This window comes from Chlamydotis macqueenii, chromosome 3 (genome assembly GCF_036417535.1).
Source record: "Chlamydotis macqueenii isolate bChlMac1 chromosome 3, bChlMac1.mat, whole genome shotgun sequence".
NCBI classification, from domain to species: domain Eukaryota; kingdom Metazoa; phylum Chordata; class Aves; order Otidiformes; family Otididae; genus Chlamydotis; species Chlamydotis macqueenii.
Genome location: NC_141558.1, coordinates 26,448,162 through 26,456,696, shown reverse-complemented (window position 1 = coordinate 26,456,696; position 8,535 = coordinate 26,448,162).

Below are 8,535 nucleotides of genomic sequence, written 5' to 3'. Positions count from 1 at the left end.
CAGCCTGTCCTCATAGAAGAGGTGCTCCATCCCTCTTATCATCTTTGTGGCCCTCCTCTGGACCCTCTCCAACTGGTCCATGTCCTTCTTGTGTTGGGGGCTCCAGAACTGGATACAGTGCTTCAGGTGGGGTCTCACCAGAACAGAGGAGAGGGGAAAATCACTTCCCTCGGCCTGCTGGCCACGCTCCTTGTGATGCAGCCCAGGATGTTGTTGGCTTTTTGGGCTGCAAGGGCGCATTGCCAGCTCATGCTGAGCTTCTTGTCCACCAGCACTCCCAATTCTTTCTCCTCAGGGCTACTCTCAATCCATTACCTGCCCAGCCTGTATTTGTGCCTGGGATTGCCACAACCCAGGTGCAGGACCTTGCACTTGGCCTTGTTGGACTTCATGAGGTTTGCATTGGCCCACCTCTCCATCCTGTCAAGGTCCCTCTGGATGGCATCCATTCCCTCCAGCGTGTCGACCAGACCACACAGCTTGGTATCATTGGCAGCTTGCTGAAGGAGTACAGTGAAACCCTTCCTGCAGAAGATGTATATGTCTTCCACCATCCTTTGGTGGTCTGTCCAGGAGCCCCCATCATCCCACTCACTTCCATGGGAAACACCAGCAGCCTGCCTCCTCTCTACAGCACCGCAGTTGCTTTGCACTCAATGCCGTAAGGAGAAGCAGTCACATGGATCCCTGGCATTTGTCAGCTCATTTTCCCGTCTTGGCAGAAAATTGTGAGGAAAAAATAAAGTCAAATAGGAGAACGGAATTAATCCTTCAAATGTTAAGCAATGTTGTTTAAAGAAGAAGCAAACAAAGAATTACCCTTTTATTGCCACAGTAGAGGTCTTAAAACAAAATCAAACACACTAATTTAAGAGCACCATTGAAAGTGATGCAATGATCATGGAACAAGTCACGTACAAACCTTCTCAGTTAAAATTTCAAAAAGCCAAAGATATTTATTCAGAGCTGTACTGCTGCAAGGGCTGTAAATTACAATGACTAATATTAAAAGAGTTTTACACAGCACAGTTGTTCTGGTCTTTTTCACAAGCCTGTGAATTTGAACCCAGTCTATTCAAATGAACCTAGTTGTAAGTTACAGAAGTAGTTCAGCCAAATGATAAAGCAGGGGAAACTTATTCAGCACTCTGTCCTGAAGGTTATAATGCATATAACTCAGAAAATTTAAAAATGGATACATTAAGGGGCAATTTAGGATCTTTTACTAGCTAGACAGAAAGGAAATGAGACTGCAGCAGCCAGCTGTACAATGGGCACAGGGGAAGTATTGCCACTTGTCCCTGCAAAGATGCAGAGGTAAATGGAAGGTTGTTTGTTTTTTTTTTTTCTTTTTTTTTTCTTTCTTCAGTGGGGTAGAGCTGTACTGGGAAGAGCAAAAATGGACCAGAAACCAAATCAGCTGAAGTACCACCAGCACAGCATCCAGTTTATTTACATTGATCCACATTTTTAAGGCTCAAGAGCCAGCCTGGTTTCTGTCCGACTGGGAAGTCAGTGGAGCCCAGTCAGCTGTCAGTATTATGGTTTTCTGACCACTTAAGTTCTGGTTTTAGTCACCCTTAAGGAGTCTGGATCTTACTGGCAGAGAGAGAGTTATCATCTCTCTCACATCTCTGCCTTTAAAGTTTCTCAGTTAAGCTTTCCTCCGTTTATTGCATTCGGTGGTCTGTTCGGTCCATCTCTGCCTGGTCTGTTTGTGTTCCTGATTGATGCAGAAGGTTTGCGTGAAGTTGAGGGAGAACCAGTTAACTCCTCAGGATTACTCCTGTAGGAGCACCACTGTTGAAGATGAGCAATCAGGTAGCAAAACAGAGAAGGATAAAAAAGACGTGCCTGTTGATTGACCAATTTAGTCAGGAGAAGAAAGAATCCCGCCTTTTTGTTGTTGCATCCAGCTCTGCTTCTTTATTTTAGCTTAGAGGACAAATGGAAGATAGAAAAATGCAGTTGCATGGCTTGTTTAGAAATCAAGTCTTAGCTGGCCACGTAAGAAACCTGTAGAAGAACTGCTGAATCTTAATCTCCCAAATGCTAGTCCAGTCCTTCATTTTAAAATATTGCCCATCCTGAAAATCAGGACTTGGAACTGCCCTCTCCTGGGTGTAAATCAGCATGGAAATTGCCTCAGTGTCATTTAGATGTAGCAGCTGTGGGATCTAGTATTAGCTGGAAGTAGCGAATACATTATTAACTGTGCTTTACAACAAGCAGAATCCATTCATTCACACTACTTTTATTTTATGATTCATCTGCATTTTTTAATCTATACTGGGAATATGCATCATATACATGAAAAAAAAAACAACAAAAGATGTTTGAAAAACTCTGTCATCAGGTTCCTCTTTTCTGTGCTCTTTCTTCTGGAGATCATCCTTTTACGCCTGCATCATCACCATACTGAAAGCAAATTAATTATATGTTTTCTGAGTATCATTTCATATAATTGATTACTAGCTAAAGTAATTCTCAAAGAACCCTCCATTTCAATTTTGGAGGTCAATAAGGAAACATCTGCAAAACCAGGGCTGTTTATTAATATGCCATTTATTCTGAGGCATTTTACTACTTTGTCAAGTCAAACAAATAAATATTAAATATTGATTTATTATTTCTTTAATACTATAAATATTATATGTATACAAATATCACAGGATATACTCAGTTATCATATGAGGACTGCTCATTGGTACTGAACCTCAGAAACTGTGGATGACTTAAATGCCAGTTTTGTCATCTCTTCTGTGGTTGTGTCTGTACTTGCCAGTGCAAAAGAATGGAGATATCTGAGCAAGCTTTGAACTAGGGCACTTCAGATACTTCAGCAATCTCATCGCAATTGCAAAATTGGCTGTAACTTACACATTTCTCTGCATGCAGTGATGCCATTGCTACGCTGTGCCTATAAATGCATGGGTAGCAGTGCAGGGAGAGAAGAAATTTATTTTGGGAAATGAAGGAACACTGATGACAAGGTCTTCTATAGTGATTGTGTGCATGAAATTTTCATCAGACGAGGAACACTGAGGAAGACCAGACCCACTTGAGACTTCTCAGAAGTGTTTACAGGAATAGAGCTGTTAACTCACTGTACGGATGAAGTCAGATTCCTGTTACTTATGGTTTTGTGTCACTTTGTGTTTTCCAATAGAGAAGTGACAAATCACACCACTGGTCTCTTCTCTGGTCTCCTCAGCACTTCTCCCTGCTACAACACTCTGCCTGCATCTGAAAAGGGACATAGAAATATTGGTGGGGGGAGACTTTTTCACTTTTTCCCTTTCTGTGATATTCAGGAAGATGTTTCTGTTTCTCAAACTGCCCACCTGCCAGTAGCAGAAATCTACTGAGACCTGGTGTGGTCACCTGCTGGTGATATCAAGAGAAAGGATTTTGAGACTGGATTTTCTAAGTATTTAACCTGATGGTGCATGAGCCAGAACACAATGCAGGTCTTACATCTCTAGTTTTGAGCTCCACACTTGAAATAAATAAATAGAAACAATTATAGAGAGGACAGTAGATACCTACAGAGTGTTCATCCAGCTGCTGGGAAGCACCAAAAACACCACGTGAGGTTCCCCTCTGCTGTGCACTGAGCACACTGAGCACAGTGCCTCTACCTCACCTCGGTGCTGCACAGTGTGGGCAAATGCAGCTCTGTGCTCATATAAACAACAAGGGGTTGTAGCTTTTGTAATTTTCTGAGACTCGTGTTTAAAGACTAAAGGCGCAGGTAAGCGTGGTGCTCTGTGTGAAAAGCTAGCCTGGGCTTTACAATATTTTAGTTGTCTCCTTGTTTTGTTTCTTATTTCAAAGTGCTGCAAATTTGGTTTACTGCTGGCAGGGAATTAAAATACTCCAATGTACATTTTGGCTACCTCAGGCAGATGGAGGGACTAATATATATTTTCTCTTCTCCAATTCTTTTTCCTATTTAATTAAGAGATTTATAGGCATGTATTCAAGTATTACGACAAAAATTCTTTGACCCACATTTGCTCTCACATTAAAGCAATTTCTAAACAGTTCAAGGGCATAATGGTTCTTTTCTTGCTTCTCAAGTAAGAGGAAAAAAAGCACTCAATTGCTCATGAAAGAACATGCTAAAATATGGTTCATGGTATGCTTCTTGAAACTTGAGGTACCTGAAGTTTGCAAGGTCATGTCTTTTGTGTTCCTATAATTCAGGAACCCAAGGCAGCTGTGGTAATGAAGGGAGTTATTTAAATTTCAGAGGAAGAGGATTTATTAATTAATAAAAGGTGTTTGATGTTGGGGAAGGAAAAATTAAGATTTATTTAGAAAAAAAGAAACCAATATATTATTCCTGCTCTAATTTACATATTTATATGTTATTTAATTTATTTATTATCCAGATTAATACCTGCCATCTAAAGATGCCAATGCATCCCTGATGTTCTTTTGAAAATAAGCTCTCTGAGTTGTCCATGTGATTAAAGTTCCAAATGTTATTCCCTAGAAAGACGCTCCCTCTAAAGTGCAGCTTCAGGTGTGAATCCCTGAGACTCTCAATATGTGATTGAAGGCATCCTTTCCAAAATCACACAAGCAATTTGCAGGCTTTACAGATTTGAAGAGTGAAGATCAGTAAGAGTTGAGCATGACGAGTCTTTTCAAGACACACTTATCTGCAAAATATAAAGAGTAAGTTCTGATAGTGTTTAACCTTCTCTAAGAAAAAGAAAAAAAAACCAAAAAGCCTATCATCTCAGCAATTGTGAAAATGAGACTTAAATTTACAAATCCCTGCCACGATTTTTAACATTTTGCTTCAAAACTGAGCACAAGATATTTGTAATATCTGCTGTTGTTTATTTCTTTCTGTTGCTACTCGGTTAGTAAAAGCAGGTGTGTGTCAGACTTTATGCAAGTGTATATCCAAGTGTAATGCTCACTCTTTTTGATGAGGTTTAATAATGCTTGCTCAAAGAAAAGCAAATTAAGTAAATGTTGATTGAATTCACTGTCAACTATCAACTTCATTTACTATTAATCTCTCAAGGTCATGAGATTAATATTGTTGTAAATCATAGAACCATAGAATGGTTAGGGTTGGAAGGGACCTTCAAAGGTCATCTAGTCCAACCCCCCTGCAAGGAGCAGGGACATCCCCAACTAGATCAGGTTGCTCAGAGCCTCAGCCAACCTGGCCTTGAACGTTTCCAGGGATGGGGCTTCCACCACCTCTCTGGGCAACCTGTTCCAGTGTTCTACAACCCTCATTGTAAAAAATTTTTTGCTAATATCCAATCTAAATCTACCTCCCTCTATTTTAAAACCATTACCTCTCGTCCTATCACAACAGGCCCTACTGAACAGTCTCTCCCCATCTTTCTTGTAGACCCCCTTGAGGTACTGGAAGACCGCTATCAGGTGTCCCCAGAGCCTCCTCTTCTCCAGGCTGAACAGCCCCAACTCTCTCAGCCTGGCCTCATAGGAAAGGTGCTCTAGCCCTCTTATCATCTTTGTGGCCCTCCTCTGGACCCTCTCCAACTGGTCCATGTCCTTCTTATGTTGGGGGCTCCAGAACTGGACACAGTACTCCAGGTGGGGTCTCACCAGGGCAGAGGAGAGGGGCAGAATCACCTCCCTCGACCTGCTGGCCACGCTCCTCTTGATGCAGCCCAGGATGCGGTTGGCCTTCTGGGCCGCAGGGGCACATTGCTGGCTCTTGCTGAGCTTCTCGTCCACCAGCACTCCCAAGTCCTTCTCCTCAGGGCTGCTCTTGATCCATTCTCCGCCCAGCCTGTATTTGTGCCTGGGATTGCCACAACCCAGGTGCAGGACCTTGCACTTGGCCTGGTTGAACTTCATGAGGTTTGCATTGGCCCACCTCATGTCAAGATCGCTCTGTCAAGATTGCTCTGGATGGCATCCCTCCCTTCCAGCATGAAATCATTGATCTGAAAATAATTCAAACAAATTATTGGCTTGTGAACTGAATAAAATATTGCCTGTTAACCTAAAGATTATAGACTGTAAATTTTTATCTACTGAGAAAGTAATCTCTTTCAAATTGTAGATCATTGTTGAATATATTTGATGTCTTTAGAGCTAATCAAGCTGGAAAATAAGTCCGTATGTGTATGTATATATGTGTGTGTGTGTGTATATGTATATAACCTTGAAAATACTAACTCTGGAACAAGAGATACTCCTCAGAAAAAAAAATTATTTCAGTATAGATTAGGTTTTAAAAATCCCACAGAGGGGTGAATGAAATAGTGTGATAAACAGAGGGTTAAACACAAGTCTGTGAAAAGTGGGTGTGAAGACCAGTGTAAGTGGTGCAACTTGAGCCCACAGGTTTTCAGCAGAGAGCTAAAACCAGTAGGTAGTGCAGAAGGCCCAGTAGAAGAAAAAGTATGAATGCATATGAGACACGAAAGTGCCCTCTGATTTACTCTCACTTTCATTGATTTTTGCTTTTTGGCCACATCTGTGGGGTGAGTGGGAAAAAAAGGACAAAAACCCTCCAGGCAAAACTTTCAGTCTGTTAATAATGTCCTAAAGGTTCAATACTTTATTGTTGGGGCAGTTCTATTGCTTTAAGTCTGCACACTGTATACAACAAAACCATAAGAAAATTAAATTTTAAAAAAGCTAATTTGTGAAACATCCATTCTTGAAATCTGCATTTTGTGTCTTCCCAGAAACTGAGAAGGACACTCTCAGATCTGTGATTTGTGTTCCTGTCTCTGCCTGATCATTTGAAGCATCAAAGGATGATGGCACGATCCCTTGGACAACAGCAGAGAGGCTCCACTGTGAGTTTCTTAGCTGAAAAGAGATTCTGTACAGTGACATTTCTACAGAATATTCCTCCCTCCACTAAGAATCTGCAGTGCAGGGACCATCTGAGCCAGGGATGGGTATCAGTGAAATAACTAAACCCCAGCAGTTTACTCATTTAATCATCAAGTAACTAGTGACAGATATTTTCCTCCTAAAGTCTTTTTATGTGCAGTGTGAGAACAAAATCTGCTAACAAACAGGCTTCTGATCTTCCCAAATCTCTTTTCCTCCAGCTCTTTTATGTGTTTGCCCAAACCCTTGCCCTGCTCAGAAGAGGAAGAACAGAGGATATGAATCTTGAGGTGTGCACAACACCTCTTTGGCACTTCTCTGGCTGTCAGGTTTATTAGTGTGAGAATAAGTATGTGGGAACCACCTATGGCCTACATTGATCGCTATAATGGTTTTAATTAGGGAAATCATAATGAGAAGTTTCTGACAGCATCCTGACCACAAGCCCTGGCTTGTGGGCTTATTGTGAGCCTTATTGACTCGTCCTCTTACAAACCAAGTCCTCCGCATCACTTGGATGCAGGTGTCCATGGACCTTAAGAAACTGTAAGAGCCAACTGTCTGTCCCACCTTAGAAAGCACTGAGATATTTTTACTTTGAGGAGCAAGTTGAAAAGAACAATTGCGAAGATTGTGGCTGATGAGTTTGAAACTGGCTGTGGCACACAAAGAGTAATGGTTAATCTCTTTTAAGTGTTTACTTCCTATCAAAGTTTATCACAATATAGTGCCCCAAGTACCACTAGCCACTACTTCGAGATAAAAAATAGCTGAGTGTCTCAAATACAGTGTGAAAGTTGGTAATTTTTGAGACATATAGGGAAAAGCTGTTCATTATATACAAAGATCTGCAATATCAGAAGTGACAATTTCACAGGCACTTAATAGAAGCAAGATGTTTTGTTAGTATGTACTTGTACTAAACAAGACCCCATTTACACTCTTGGAAATGGACTCTCCAAGTCACTCATACTATTGGTAAATTCAAGGCAGTGAAACTGGATGGCAGTAAAATGAGGAGACACCTGTGTCTTCACCCACAGCTGCTCTGGCATGTGAGAGCAGAGCAGTCTTGGGCTCCCCATCTGCTGAAAGGCGACGACAGCTCTAACTCAGCTATGAGGAATTATTTGACATTCAAGTAATATCAAATTGCCATAATTCAATTTGCTTATTCTAGTTTTCAACAATGTTTTGTGAAAAAGTGGCACATTTCATGAATGGCATGCAGGTACTTTCCTGCCAGAAATCTCCGACTCATATGGTCATCAGTCTTGTCCTAATTTGGCTATAGGCATAGCTTCCCACTCAATCCAATCGATATGCCCAGAAAATGAAAAAGTTCCAGTTTTTTTTAATATTTACCTAGCAGTGCTGAAATGCTGCAGACAGAGTTGCTGGCAGGATAAATTTAGGTTGGACCTAAGTGAGGAAAACAGGAAGGAAAGTAGAAGAGATGGGAATTACAATGACTTTTTGTGTATGGGACTGACAAAAGGCTTGGGCTCAATTAACCAAGAGGAATTTTACTTATATTACTATGTAAGTAGAAGTTCCTGTACAAGTAGGAGCCTTGGTATGACGCATACAAGTACATGCATGTGTGCCTGCATACCTACCGCCATAACCCCAACCATTAAAGTTTTCATATGTGGTAACTGAGTAACCACCTTTGTCTTTTTGACT